Genomic DNA, 16,316 nt, shown 5'->3' on the forward strand with positions numbered 1-16,316 from the left:
TCTAAGAACCTGGCTTCCATTTTTGCTCGGGAGATCTTTCGCTTACATGGGCTACCCAAGGTGATTGTCTCGGACAGGGGTAAGTCAGTTTGTGTCCCGGTTCTGGCGAGCCTTTTGTGCACAGTTGGGAATTCAGCTTGCTTTCTCCTCTGCGTATCAGTCTGGGGCCGCAGAACGAGCCAATCAGTCCTTGGAGCAATTCCTACGTTGCTATATTTCTGACCATCATAACAACTGGTCAGACCTATTACCGTGGGCAGAGTTTGCTCAAAACATTGCCTTGAATTCTCCTGATGGTCCCCATTTATGGCAAAATATGGTTTCCAACCTTCCATGTTGCCCGACTCAATTGTTCCGCAGAGTTTTCCTGCATTAGAGGAGCATCTTCGTGATCTTCGTTCCACTTGGGCACAAGTCCAGTAGGCTTTGTGTCATGCTAATGATAGGTACAGACTCCATGCTGACCGCAGACGCCTGCCTGCGCCTTCCTACCAGGTTGAGGACAGGGTCTGTGTGTCATCTCGCAACCTCCGACTTCGTGTTCCCTCACTGAAGTTCGCACCTCAGTTTATTGGGCCTTTCCATATTCTTCGCAGGATTAACCCAGTGGCTTACGCATTAGACCTTCCTTCTAATATGCATATCACAAATGTATTTCATGGCTCCTTATTAAATCCTTTGGTCTGCAACTACTTTACCACCTCGGTGCCACGTCCTCACCCTGTACAGGTTGAGAACCATGAGGAGTATGAAGTACAGTCCATTGTTGACTCCCGTAGGTTCCGTGGGCGCTTACAATACCTGATGCATTGGAAAGGGTACGGTCCAGAGGAACACTCTTGGGTCTCATCCTCGGATGTACATGCCCCTGTCCTCCTCCTTGATTAAAATAGACATTTTCCCCTCAAGCCTAGTGGTCCTCCGAGGGGGAGGGGGTCATTGAGGAGGGGTAACTGTCAGGGCTGGGCTCAGCTCTTCCTTCTTTGAGCTGGCCGCTCAGCTGTCGGCTAATTGCCAGCTCCCATCTCTCTCCACAGTTACTCAGCTGTTAATGATCCTGCTTGCCAGTCCTGCCTACTTAAGCCGTCCAGTCCAGAGGAGCTCTGCCTTCGCCTTGGTCACATCACAAGAAACTATCTCCTGCATTCCTGTTTAAAGACTGGCTTTGCTGACATCCCTTCTGACTCCAGATCCTGCTTGATGTTCCACTACTTTGATCCCTGACTTCTGGCTTGGCTGCCTATCCATTTCAGTTACTGAATTTTGGCTATGTTTTTGACTACCTTTGTTCTTTTTACTTTTATGACTAAACAAGTGTGATTTAATTGTACTTCTGTCTCGGTCTGATTTCATGGTTTCTGACACTCTGGGGCCATACCATGCAACATGCCCAAAGCACCTTGTCCCATGTTGATTTTGACAAGGGCCTCTTCCCGACAACCCTGGGCTGTGGTTGTGGGAGTCTGCGAGTGGGGGGCTTATCAGAATCTGGAAACCCCCTTTAAAAAGCTGTCCCTCAGGCCCCGCCCCCCCATGTGAATGGGTATCGGGTACATCATACCCCTACCCATTTACCAAAAAAGTGTCAAAAAGTAAAAATCAAAAGAGACAGTTTTTGACAAATACTTTATTAAAAAATAAATAAAAAGTGTCCCATGATGTAAATAGACCCTCAATCACACCGCCTGATGGACCCAAAAAATAGCAAAAATGGAAAACGCTCCTCCTCTGTTGCAGGCTACCCACCGTATGCACATTCTTCGATTTGCACATTCTTCGATTTGGCAGCTTATATAGGCAAGGGCGGGGCCATCCAGTTACGTTACCGGGTGGTTCCGCCCTTGCCGATATAAGAGCTGTCAAAGCGAAGAGAGAACAGTTGGCAGTCAAGCGTTTTCCACTTTTGCTATTTTTCGGGGTCCGTCCGGTGGCGTGATTGACGGTGGATTTACATCACGGGACACTTTTTAAAAGATGTTTCTTTTTTTTAAAAAGGTATTATCAAAACTGTCTCTTGTGGTTTGTACTTTTTTACACTTTTTTGGTGAATGGGTAGGGGTACAATGTACCCCTACCCATTCACTAAGGGGGTGGGATCTGGGGGCCCTCTTGTTAAAAGAAGCTAATAGATTCTGATAAGACCCCTGCCTGCAGACCCTGAAAACCACAGCCCAGGGTTGTGGGGAAAAGGCCCTTGTCCCCATCAACATGGGGACAAGGTACTTTGGGGGCACCCCAAAGTACCCTCCCCATGTTGAGGGCAACCAGCCTAATATGGTTCAGGAGGGAGGGAGCACTCGTTGGTCCTCCCCTATCCTGGCCTGACAGGCTTCATACTCGGATAAGGGTCTGGTATGGATTTTGGAAGGACCCCAAGCCATTTTTAAAAAAAGTTTGGAATGAAGTTCCCCTTAAAATCTATACCAGACCCAAAGAGTCTGGTGCGGGTTTTGGGGGGGACCCCATGCTGTTTTTTTTCTTTATTCTGTCATAGGGTTCCCCTTAACCACTTACACTGTATTATATACTCTGCACTGCACTGTATACTCTGCACTGCATTATATATACTACACTGACTGCACTATATACTCTGCGTTATATACACTACACTGACTGCACTATATACTCTGCGTTATATACACTACACTGACTGCACTATATACTCTGCGTTATATACACTACACTGACTGCACTATATACTCTGCGCGATGTACACTACACTGACTGCACTATATACTCTGCATTATATACACTACACTGACTGCATGTTCAATCCACTAACTAACCTGCCTAATCTCTCTCCATTAATGCACAGTATACATGGCCACCATTGGAAGCAGCCTTATATAGTGTGGGGTGTGCACCCTCGCTGACAAAGTCCTTGGTGACGTAACGCCGCGTACGGGGCGGAGCTTCATGGCCGACGTCACCCGCTGCCATCTCATGCTGACAGCTGTTCGGACGCGAACAGACTGTCTCTATTGAAGGAGAGCCTTCTTGTCTATTGCTGCGCCATTGAGCACTTTTATTCTATGAATTTTATTTTGAATAAACTTTGGAAGTATTTTTTATATGGATCGCTCTTAGAGTCTTTCCTTTCTTTTGGGGGAATACTACTGTCCATCCTGCAATTAAGGTACGGATCTCCCTGTCTGGTACGGATCTTCCCAGGACATCGGATGATTGTTTCCTGCAGATGAAACTTAGCGGAGCAGTGTGCCATTGGTTCATTTACGTTCCATTGACCCCCTGTAATTAAGGGGTCCACCAGGTCCGGTAAGCGCATTTTTACTTACCACATCTGTTGAAAAGTGATTGGCCTGTGTTTACCAAGAGGAATTGAATTACAGTTCTCATTATATGGACTTTTTATAATACACATTTATTAGCTTTGATCATATGGACTTTTATTATTTATTTATGAGTTTCTGTTTGCGCTGCACTTATTTGTTTTATGATTATCTTCTATCTTCCTTCGGTTTATTCCTCCATCTTCTTCTTCTGGTTCTTCTGGTTCTTCCTCTGGGGTTCTTGTCCGGCATCTTCCTCCGTGGCGTCTTCTTCCCTTCTTCTCGGGCCGCTCCGCATCCATGATGGGAGGCTCCCGCTGTGTGACGCTTCTCGTCTTCTGACGATTCCTAAATAACGGAGGGCGGGGCCACCCGGTGACCCCGTCCCCCTCTGAAGCACGAGGACTTGACAGGGACTTCCCTGTGGCATTCCCAGTGATGTCAGAGGGGGCGGGGTCACTCATTATGTAAGCGTCACACAGTGGAAGCCTCCCATCATGGATGTGGAGTGGCCCGAGAAGAAGAAGGGAAGAAGACGCCGCGGAGAAAGATGCCGGACGAGAACACCGGAGGAAGAACCAGAAGAACCAGAAGAAGGAGGAAGAAACCGAAGGAAGATAGAAGATAGAAGAAAGAAGATGGAAAAAAGAAGACTTTAAATAAAGGAATTATCAAAAACTGTCTCTTGTCATTTTTAACATTTTTGACAGTTTTTTTGTGAAATGGTAGGCCCTTACCATTTCACACAGGGGGGGCCGGGATCTGGGGGTCCCCTTGTTTGGGGGGCTACCCCAAAGCACCCTCCCAATGTTGAGGGCATTCAGCCTGGTACGGTTCAGGAGGGGAGGCGCTCTCTCGTCCCCCCCTCTTCTCCTGCGGCCTGCCAGGTTGCGTGCTCGGATAAGGGTCTGGTATGGATTTTTGGGGGGACCCCACGCCTTTTTTTTTTAAATTTTGGCGCGGGGTTCCCCTTAATATCCATACCAGACCTGAAGGGCCTGGTATGAAATTTAGGGGGACCCCCACGTCATTTTTTTAAAAAATTTTGGTTCAGGTTTCCCCTTAATATCCATACCAGACCTGAAGGGCCTGGTATGGAATTTAGGGGGACCCCCCACATCATTTTTTTTTTTTAATTTTGGTTCGGGGTTCCCCTGTGTGGAATTCCCATGCCGTTTTTATCAATGAACTTCTATGTATATTGTTGGACCGGCAATGCATTAATAGCCGCAAGTAGTTTTAAATGACTTTTTTTCCTTTGAAATGTCATTTTGCTGTCAGACTGATCTAAACATGGGAAACATGCGCCCCTTTACAGGCATACTATAGACACCCCCCAGGTACGAAATTTAAAGGAATATTACACTTTTATTGTTTCACTTTAAGCATTATTAAAATCACTGCTCCCGAAAAAACGGCCATTTTTAAAACTTTTTTTTTGCATTGATACATGTCCCCTGGGGCAGGACACGGGTCCCCAAACACTTTTTATGACAATACCATGCATATAAGCCTTTAAAATTAGCACTTTTGATTTCTCCCATAGACTTTTAAAGGGTGTTCCGGGGCATTCAAATTTGCCGCGAACACCCCAAATTGTTCGCTGTTCGGCGAACTTGCGAACAGCCCATGTTTGAGTCGAACATGAGTTTGACTCGAACTCGAAGCTCATCCCTACTCTCTAGCACTGTCAGCCATCAAACATCATCTTTCATACTACAGTGGTTACAGTCCTAATGTATGTGAGTTTATTTGTAGAGCAGTAGAGTTCCTTCTGACACACAATTTCTTCATGTTTGAATGATACTACATTCAGAGCCAAGGTGCGTCCATGGGGACTTTTTAAAAAAAATTTGGCACGGGGTTCCCCTTAAAATCCATACCAGACCTGAAGGGCCTGGTATTGAATTTAGGGGGACCCCCCACGCCATTTTTTTAAAAATTTTGGTTTGGGTTCCCCTGTGGGGAATTCCCATGCTGTTTTTATCAATGAACTTCTATGTGTATTGTCGGACCGACAATTCATTAATAACCGCGAGTTGTTTTAAATTACCTTTTTTTCCTTTGAAAAGTCATTTTGCTGTCAGACTGTTCTAAACACGGGAAACATGCGCCCCTTTACAGGCATACTATAGACACCCCCCTAGGTATGAAATTTAAAGGAATATTACACTTTTATTGTTTCACTTTAAGCATTATTAAAATCATTGCTCCCGGAAAAATGGCCATTTTTAAAACTTTTTTTGCATTGATCCATGTCCCCTGGGGCAGGACCCAGGTCCCCAAACACTTTTTATGACAATAACTTGCATGTAAGCCTTTATTTATTTATGTTCGAGTCCCATAGACTTTAACATAGACTTTTTGCCTGTTCACATGTTCGGGTGCGAACGGAACAGGGGGGTGTTCGGCTCATCCCTAGTGGACAGTGATGGTGGGTACAGTGGGAGATGGACCGATAGAGAGAGCGGAACAGGGATACAATCAACGTGTCGTTTGTTCCATACTCCCCGGTTCTGGCATTGTTTTGAGGGACACAGCAACGTGTGAGCTATTCCATCAACATCGCCCTTCGGGGCCACCTGCATCCATCACCATCTAAGCCTATCTGACCCTACTCGACGTACGCCCCGTTGGGTTCACCAATTCTGGTAAGCCTCCTCACTTTTGGTGGTGTTGTGCATGTCTCCACTCCAGATGGTTTATATATTTGAAGTGTCTAGTTCCTGAAGATTCCTCATTCCTTTCCCAAGGATGACCCTTCTTTGTCAAATTATATTTTGAACTGCCGGTTTAATGTTTTTTACATTGGACTCTTTTATAATCTCATAGCGCTACACCTATTTTGTTTTCTCTATTGTTTATACCTTGCTGGTTGTGTTAGCTGCTTATTTCTTCTCTGGTAACGCAGAATTATTTTGTATATATGGTACAGAATGGTGGACAGTGATGGTGGGGACATAATGGCGTACAGTGGTGAGGAGGACAGAATGGCGGACATTGATGGGAGTGATGCAAGGGATATAATGGAGTACAGTGATGGTGGGGACAGAATGGTGGACAGCGATGGTGAGGACAGAATGGTGGACAGTGATGGCGGGGACAGATGGGCGGACAGTGTATAGGGGGACAGAATGGCAGACAGTGATGGTGGGGACAGAATGGAGGACAATGATGGTTGGGACAGAATGGCGGACAGTGATGAAAGGGACAGAATGGCGGACAGTGATGATGGGTAACAGAATGACAAGAGAATGGTAACAGGTTAGAGGAAGTGATGACACTGGAGGTGTATAACAAATGCACAGGAGAACTGATGTCTCTGCAAGTGAAATCTGCACATTTTCCCATCAGTTTTAATGCATGTATGGTGGGAAGGACCCTTTAAAGCTGCACTAAACCCTCCCATCCTTTTCAGCCAAGGAAGCTGCCATCTTAGCCTCTGTTTAATCTTCCATGGTGCTGCACATGTGATCAGCTATGACACCAGCCATTTGATAGTTTGACAGTTTGGTTAGAGCTTTTTAAAACCGTTAAAATCAATGGGTTTAGTCCTTACAGCTCCTGATGGTTGAGCTAATATTCTGGGCATTAGATCCCAAACACCAGAGGACATCTCTAAGAACTAGGGATGAGCCGAACATCCTTCCCGGTTCGGTTCGCAGCAGAACATGAGACCAGGCAAAAATTTGTGCGAACATGTGAACACCGTTGAAGTCTATGGGACACGAACATGAAAAACCAAAAGTGCTCATTTTAAAGGCTTATATGCAAGTTATTACCATCAAAAGTGTTTGGGGACCCGGGTCCTGCCCCAGGGGACATGTATCAATGCAAAAACGAGTTTTAAAAACAGCCGTTTTTTCAGGAGCAGTGATTTTATTAATTCTTAAAGTAAAAGAACAAAAATTAAATATTCCTTTAAATATTGTGTCTGTGGGGTCCCCTTAGTCTGGCACATCTTTCCCATGTTCATAACAGTACCACAGCAAAATGACATTTCTAAAGAAAAAAAATGTAATTTGAAACTGCTTGTGGCTTTAACGTATTGCCGGATCCCAGCAATATAGATAAAAACAATGAAAAAAAGTAGCATGGGGTCCCCCCAAAATCCATACCAGACCCTTTCCGAGGATGCAACCTGGCAGGAAAAGGGGGGACAAGCAAACACCCCCCCTCCTGAACCGTACCAGGCCACATGCCCTCAACATGGGGAGGGTGCTTTGGGGTCCGCCCCAAAACACCTTGGACATGGACCTCATTGTCATGAGGGCCAAGTACCTGATGTGAGACCGAAGTAGTGGGGAGGCCTCCCTTGCACCTCGGGTCTTTGAAGCCTCTGGAGGTGGAGACAGAAAGTTGGTGGACACCGAGTGGCACGGGTGCCAGGGGTGTGGAGTACTGTGCAAGCCTTAGTCCGAGATCCAAGCTGAGGTCAAGTCCAGTTGGGCAACAAAGTATAAAAGGGTTAATCAGAAGAAGAATGGTTGAGATCCAAGCCGGGGTAGGTTCCAATCTGGCAGCTGAGAACAAAATGGGCAAAGAAGTAGAATGGTTAAGGTACAAATCTGAGGTCAATGGCAAGCAGCAATCAAGAGTATTCAAATAGGTTTCCAGGTCACAACAAGTTCAGGCAGATCACACACTAGCACAGGAACAAGGGGGATAATCCAGCAATTTGACAGTGTCTGGGCTGTGCTTATATAGCGAAGTTTGAGGTCACTTCCTGTGCTCCTCCTGGGCATTTTCCTGCCTTTTTCCATCAGGTTGAGGTCACTTCTTGTGCGTCTCCTGGGCGTTCTCCTGCCTTTTTCCATCAAGTATTTTGTGCAGGTGCAGATTGGTGCACTGAGGCATCTTTGGCGCATGCTCAGTTGGCACGGATTTCCTTTTGTGGCAACGCGCCATTGGTGCATGCATAGTAAGCCCTGGTCTCTTACACTCATCCCCACAACCCTTGCTCGGTGGTTGTGGGGGTCTGCAGGCGGGGGGCTTATTTGAATCTAGAAGCCCCCTTTAACAAGGGAGCCCCCAGATCCCGGCCTCTATCTGAATGGGTATCGAGTACATTGTACCCCTACTTATTCACCAAAAAAAGTGTCAAAAAAGTAAAAATGACAGGTTTTTGACAATTCCTTTATTAAAAAAATACAATGTACCCAATACCCATTCACATGGGGGGGCTGGAATCTGGGGGCCTCTTGTTGAAGGGGGCTTCCAGATTCCGATAAACCCACCGCCCACAGACCCCCACAACCACCGGTCAATGGTTGTGGGGATGAGGCCCTTGTCCCCATCAACATGGGGACAAGATGTTTTTGGGGGGGAGCACCCTCCCCATGTTGAGGGCATGTGACCTGGTATAGTTCAGTTGGGGAGGGTGCTCTCTCACCCCCCCCTTCCTGTGGCCTGCCAGGTTGCATGCTTGGATAAGAGCTGGGTGTGGGTTTTGGGGGAAACCCCCCGTGCCATTTTTTTTATTTTGGCACTGGGTTTCCCTGAAAATCCATAACAGACCTGAAGGGTCTGGGGAGGGGAACCCACACCGTTTTTGTTTAAATTATTTTTATATGTATTGCTGGGATCCGACAATACATTACAGCCGCAAGCAGTTTTAAACTACATTTTTTCCTTTAGAAATGTAATTTTCCTGCTCTCATTCATTACACTATGTACAGCTATTATGTAAGCAGCCTTACATAGTGTGGGGCGTGGACTTAGCCCCCTGGCCAATCATGGCTCAGAGGGCTAAGTCCATTAGATACAATGTTCTGTACCTGAAATATTCAAATGTCTGTTAATTCTGATCTGCATTCATTAAAGAAAAGTAATGCTAAAAATATTCCACTAAGACTGTACTAAGCCATCTATTGAACACACGTGTTACACACATAATATATTGAAGTGATCACTTACCTGTGTATACCGATACATACTAAGTAACTTGGCCATGGCATTATTTGTATGGAAAGTGCTGTCACCAATAAAACCAATGAATTCTCCATGTCCCTTACAGTAATAGTTAGGAGCTTCCATTTCTCCAGACAATATCCTTATGACATATGCCAAAGATTTCATTGGATCATTACAAGTACTGAATATATGATAGCCCAGGGTCACATTGGGCAGGATATTGGGGGAATTGTTAATCTCCCTGACAGCTATGATTATCGCCAAGATGCTTTTGTACTCTTCAAGGTCAACCCTGCAGGATATTGAGAGGTTTTCAAATGTTCGACTTGAACATTGGCTGTTCGCCCGTTCGCCGAATAGCGAACAATTTGGGATGTTCTCAGCAAATTTGAAAGCCGCAGAACACCCTTTAATAGTCTATGGGAGAAATCAAAAGTGCTCATTTTAAAGTTTAATATGCAAGTTATTGTCATAAATAGTGTTTGGGGACCTGGGTCCTGCCCCAGGGGATATGGATCAATGCAAAAAAAAGTTTTAAAAAAGGCTGTTTTTTTGGGAGCAGTGATTTTAATGATGCATAAAGTGAAACAATAAAAGTGAAATATTCCTTTAAATTTCGTACCTGGGGGGTGTCTATAGTATGCCTGTAAAGTGGTGCATGTTTCCTGTGTTTAGAACAGTCCCACAACAAAATGACATTTCTAAAGGAAAAAAGTAATTTAAAAGTACTCGCGGCTATTATTGAATTGTCTCTGCAATACAGATAAAAGTAATTGAAAAAAACTCATGGGATCCCTCCTCCAGTCCATTACCAGGCCCTTCAGGTGTGGTATGAATATTAAGGGGAACCCCGAACCAAAATTATAACAAAAAATGTGTGTGGGGGTCCCCCGAAATTCCATACCAGGCCCTTCAGGTCTGGTATGGATATTAAGGGGAACCCCGTGCCAAAATAAAAAAAATGCAGTGGGGGTCCCCCTCAAAATCCATATCAGACCCTTATCTGAGCAAGCAAGCTGGCAGGCCACAGGAAAAGAGGGGGGACGAGAGCCCGCCCCCCCACCCTCCTGACCATACCAGGCCACATGCACTCAACATGGGGAGGATGTCCCCGTGTAGATGGGGACAAGGGTCTGCGGGCAGGGGGCTTATCGGAATCTGGAAGCCCCCTTTAACAAGGGGACCCACAGATCCCTGCCCCCCCTGTGTGAAATGGTAATGGGGTACAAATGTACCCCTACCATTTCACAAAAAAAGTGTCAAAAATGTAAAAAAAAACAACAGCCGGTTTTGACAATTCCTTTATTAATGTCTTCTTCTTTCTTCACTTCTTCTTCCATCTGCTTCTCTTCTTCCTTCGGTTTTCTTCCTCCATCTTGTGCTTTCCCCTTCTTCCTCTGTTTTTTCCTCCGATCATCTGCTTCTTGTTCCGGTGTGCTCGTCAGCATTTTGCTCTGGCTTCTTCTTCCCCCGCTTCGTTCTCTGTAAGATCTGCATCCATGGGAGGTTCCCGCTGTGTGACGTTTCTGACACTTCTTATATAACCACCTAGTGACCCCTCCCCCCTCTGACGCACAGGGACTTCCCAGGGACTTCCCTATGAGTTTCCCATGGCGTCAGAGTGGGGCAGGGTCACATATTATGTAATCGGGTGACCCTGCCCCCTCTGACATCACGGGGAAAGCCATAGGGAAGTCCCCGTGCGTCAGAGTGGGGCAGGGTCACATATTATGTAATCGGGTGACCCTGCCCCCTTTGACATCACGGGGAAAGCCATAGGGAAGTCCCCATGCATCAGAGGGGGTGGGTCACCGGGTGGCCCCGCCCTCAGTTATGTAAGAAGTGTCAGAAGAACAGAAGCATCACACAGCGGGAACCTCCCATGGATGCAAATCGTCCTGAAAACGAAGAGTGGAACAAGAAGCCGTGGAGGAAGATGCCAGATGAGAAGACCGAAGGAAGAAGCAGAGGATCGGAGGAAGAAACAGAAGAAGGAGCGGGGGAAGAACAAGATGGAGGAAGAAAACCAAATGAAGAACAGAAGAAGATGGAAGAAGAGGCGGGCAAAGAAGAAAAATTTAATAAAGGAATTGTCAAAAACCATCTCTTCTCTTTAACATTTTTGACACTTTTTTTGTGAAAGGGTAGGGGTACATTTGTACCCCATTACCATTTCCCACAGGGGGGGCCGGGATATGGGGGTCCCCTTGTTAAAGGGGCTTCCAGATTCTGTTAAGCCCCCCCGCCCACAGACCCCCACAACCACCGGGCAAGGGTTGTGGGGATGAGGCCCTTGTCCCCATCAATATGGGGACATCCTCCCCATGTTGAGGGCATGTGGCCTGGTACGGTTCAGAGGGGGGCGGTCTCTCGCCCCCCCTCTTTTCCTGCGGCCTTCCAGGTTGCGTGCTCAGATAAGGGTCTGGTGTGGATTTTTGGGGGAGCCGCACGCCATTTTTTTTTTATTTTGGAGCGGAGTTCCCCTTAATATCAATACCAGACCTAAAGAGCCTGGTAATGGAATTTTGGGAGAACCCCATGCATTTTTAAAAATTTTTTCAATGACTTTCAATGACTTTTATGTGTATTGTCGGGACCGACAATTCATTAATAGTCGGCACTAGTGCTAGTACTTTTAAATGACTTTTTTTTCCTTTAGAAATTTCATTTTTTGAAGGGACTGTTCTAAACATGCGCCACTTTACAGGCATATTATAGACACCCCCCAGGTACGAAATTTAAAGGAATATTTCACTTTTATTGTTTCACTTTAAGCATTATTAAAATCACTGCTCCCAAAAAACCGGCCATTTTTAGAACTTTTTTTTGCATTGATCCATGTCCCCTGGGGCAGGACCCGGGTCCCCAAACACTTTTTATGACAATAACTTGCATATTACGCTGTGAACACACGACCAAACTTTGATGGACTGAATTCCGTCGGACTTTGACAGAGTTCGACCGTGATGACGTACGACCGGACTAGAATAAGGAAGTTCATAGCCAGTAGCCAATAGCTGCCCTGGCTTAGTTTTTTGTCCGTTGGACTAGCATACGGACGAATGGATTTTTCGACCAGACTCGAGTCCGTCGGAAAGATTTGAAACATGTTCTATTTCTAAAGTCCTTCTGGTTTTTCAACAGCAAAGGTCCGATGAAACCCACACATGGTTGAATTGTCCGATGGATTCATCCCGTCGGACCTTTGCTGTCGAAAATCCTTTAAAATTAGCACTTTTGATTTTTCATGTTCGTATCCCATAGACTTTAATGGTGTTCGAACAAATTTTTTTTTTTCCTTTAAAAAAGTCATTTTTGCTGTGGTACTGTTATGAACACGGGGAAGATGCGCTACTTTACAGGCATACTAAGGGAACCCCCCAGGCACAATATATAAAGGAATATTTCATTTTTATTGTTTCACTTTAAGCATTATTAAAATCACTGCTCCTGAAAAAACGTCTATTTTTTGAAACCTTTTTTTGCATTGATACATGTCCCCTGGGGGGAGGACCCGGGTCCCCAAACACTTTTTATTGCAATAACTTGCATATAAGGCTTTAACATGAGCACTTTTGATTGTTCACATTTGTGTCCCATAGACTTTAACGGTGTTCGCGCGTTCCCACAAATTTTTTGCCTGTTTGCATGTTCTGCTGCAAACCGAACCGGGGGTGTTCGGCTCATCCCTAGTTACATGGCATGAATAATCAAATAAAAAATTCCCCGTTAAGAGCGTTGGGTGGAAGCAATGTTGAGGTCAGGACTCTCTCCAGGCCAGTCAAGTTCCCGCCCCCCCAAACTCCCTCATCCATGTCTTTATGGACCTTGCTTTGTGCACTGGTCCAAATCATTTGGTGGAGGGGTATTATGGTGTGGGGTTGTTTTTCAAGGGTTGGGCTTGGCCCCTTAGTTCTAGTGAAGGGAACTGTTAAGGCATCAGCATACCAAGACATTTTGGACAATTTCATATTCCCAACTTTGTGGGAACAGTTTGGGGACGGCCCCTTCCTGTTCCAACATGACTGCTCACCAGTGCACAAAGCAAGGTCCATATAGACATGGATGAGCAAGTTTGGGGTAGAGGAACTTGACTGGCCTGCACAGAGTCCTGACCTCAACCCAATAGAACACCTTTGGGATGAATTAGAGCAGAGACTGGAAGCCAGGCCTTCTCGTCCAACATCAGTGCCTGACCTCACAAATGTGCTTCTGCAAGAATGGTCAAGCATTCCCATAGACACACTCCTAAACCTTGTGGACAGCCTTCCCAGAAGAGTTGAAGCTGTTATAGCTGCAAAGGGTGGGCCAACTCAATATTGAACCCTACAGACTTATGCCCCGTACACATGGTTGGACATTGTTCGGACGTTCCGACAACAAAATCCATGGATTTTTTCCGACGGATGTTGGCTCAAACTTGTCTTGCATACACACGGTCACACAAAGTTGTCGTAAAATCCGATCATTCTGAACGCGGTGACGTAAAACACGTACGTCGGGACTATAAACGGGGCAGTAGCCAATAGCTTTCATCTCTTTATTTATTCTGAGCATGCGTGGCACTTTGTGCGTTGGATTTGTGTACACACAATCGGAATTTCCGACAACGGATTTTGTTGTCGGAAAATTTTATAGCCTGCTCCCAAACTTTGTGTGTCGGAAAATTTGATGGAAAATGTGTGATGGAGCCTACACACGATCGGAATTTCCGACAGCAAGGTCCTATCACACATTTTCCATCGGAAAATCCGACCGTGTGTACGGGGCATAAGACTGGGATGCCATTAAAGTTCATGTGTGTGTAAAGACAGGTGTCTCAATACTTTTGACAATATGGTGTATATTCAAATAATCAAAATCATGCAGCCTCATACACTGATGAGAATAAAGTGTTATAAGTGTAAAAAAGGAAATTCATCCATATATACTTGTAAAGGTGTAAACATGTGCATTCATCAATAATAATATTCAAACAAGTGCCAGGTGAGGTATACAGATTGAATATTTTCAATGAAAGTGCCAGTTATTCTGTTCAAAGCATAAAAACCTCAAATAATGTTCATTCAGAATGTCAAATCTTCAAATGTAGCATAAAATTGGTAAATCGTATAGACAGAGGAATCCCAATTCCAAAAGTAACCCCTTGACTGTGCTCCACCATAGATAATGATGAATGGACACTTACCAGATGAGGAGACCCCAAACAAGGTCTATCCACACATTAGTGGGCAACACCCCCCACTGTGGGTATGTAGGTAACACTCCCTTCACAGGACCCGTATTATAGATGTGTCATCCAAAGATCACCGATAATGTGACCTCTTAGTTGTAGTCATTTACAAATAAAATGAATACATCATACATTTGTGAAGGAAGTGTTACCTTCATACCTACAGTGGGGGGGGGTTTGTTGCCCACTAATGTGTGGACCTCGTTCGGGGTCTCCTCATCTGGTAAGCCTCCATTCATTATTATATATGGTGGAGAACAGACAAGGGATCATTTGGGGCACTTTTGGACTGTAATTAAGCCGTGTGGAGCACCTGTGTCACCCCCAGTATTTGGAGTTGGGATTCCTCTGTCTATGGACATTATTTGAGGTTTTTTATGCTTTGTACAGAATAATTGGCACTTTAACCACTTCACACAAAATCATGTACCTGCACGTCATTGTGTTGAAGTGGTTGTACCGGGATGATATGCAGCTGCAGGCTTCACCCCGGGACCATTTCTTAGAGCGGGCGGCCGGCTATCTATTGATAACAAACGATGCGGCTCAGCAGCCACTCGACCGACATCGCAAGGAGCGGGAAGGGACAGCCTCCTTCCGCCGCTCTGCCCGGGTCTCCCATCCCACCAGGAGGCCCGAGCGACCAACCGGCACATCCGCTGACTGATCGGAGACCCAAATGAAGCCGGATTCGGCTCTGATCGGGTCTCCAATGCATAAACCAGGAGGAGACATCACAATGCCACTTCCGGTTTACTCGGCTGCAAATGGTGCAGATTTAAAGAGAAATGACAGTATTCAGAGACACAGATTTTTTGCGTTTTGAATACTTTTAAGTGCAAAGGAGGGATTTGGGTTTTTTTAGACCCCCCAATCCCTCCATAAAGAGGACCTGTCACCACTTATTACAGTCACATGGGATGTTTACATTCCTTGTGACAGCAATAAAAGTGATCAGATTTTTTTTTTTTTTTTTAAAGGGATAGTATTAAATAAAATAAAATAAATAAAATATGTAAAGCGTCCCGTCTTCGCGTTCTCGGACACCAAAAAAAGTAGCATACCTAAGTTACGCCCGCAAATGTAAATGGTGTTCAAATCACACATGTGAGGTATCACTGCAATCGTTAGAGTAAGAGACATAATTCTCATAGAAGACCTCCTCTGTAACTCTAAACTGGTGACCATTAAAACTTTTTAAACATCACCTATAGAGATTTTTAAGTACCGTAGTTTGTCGCCATTCCACGAGCGGGCGCAATTTAAAAGCGTAACATGTTGGGTATCTATTTACTCGATGTAACATCATCTTTCACAATTAGCAAAAAAAAAAATTGGGCTAACGTTACTGTTTTCTTATTTTTTAATTCAGTGAAGTGTATTTTTTCCAAAAGAATGGGTTTGAAAGACACAAATACTGTGTGACAAATATTGCAATGACCGCCATGTTATTCTCTAGGGTCTTTGCTAAAAAAAATGATATATAATGTTTGAGGGTTCTAAGTAATTTTCTAGCAAACAAAAAAATGATTTTAACGTGTAAACAACAAGGATCAGATATAGGCTTGGTCCAGAAGTGGTTAATAGAAAATATTCAATCTGTATACCTCACCTGGCACTTTATTGAATATTATTATTGATGAATGCACATGTTTACACCTTTACATATATATATGGATGAGTTTCCTTTTTTGAACTTATAGCACTTTTTTCTCATCAGTGTATGAGCTCTATATGATTCTGATTATTTGAATACAGATACTCGTCATTTAACGACCATTCGGACTTACGACCAGCTCTCCCCCTCTAACGTGGCCTATATACATCATTGTATTGTACAGTACAGAATTTTCATGTTTGTTTTGTACTTATGCAAATTA

At 44.8% G+C, this 16,316-nt stretch overlaps 1 pseudogene; it reads left to right on the forward strand.

Annotated features, from left to right (window-relative positions):
- The first annotated feature begins 433 nt into the window (after positions 1 to 433).
- Positions 434 to 15,103, forward strand: LOC141126375 (uncharacterized; annotated as a pseudogene).
- Positions 15,104 to 16,316: the final 1,213 nt, after the last annotated feature.

This window comes from Aquarana catesbeiana, linkage group LG02 (assembly GCF_042186555.1).
Source record: "Aquarana catesbeiana isolate 2022-GZ linkage group LG02, ASM4218655v1, whole genome shotgun sequence".
NCBI lineage: Eukaryota > Metazoa > Chordata > Amphibia > Anura > Ranidae > Aquarana > Aquarana catesbeiana.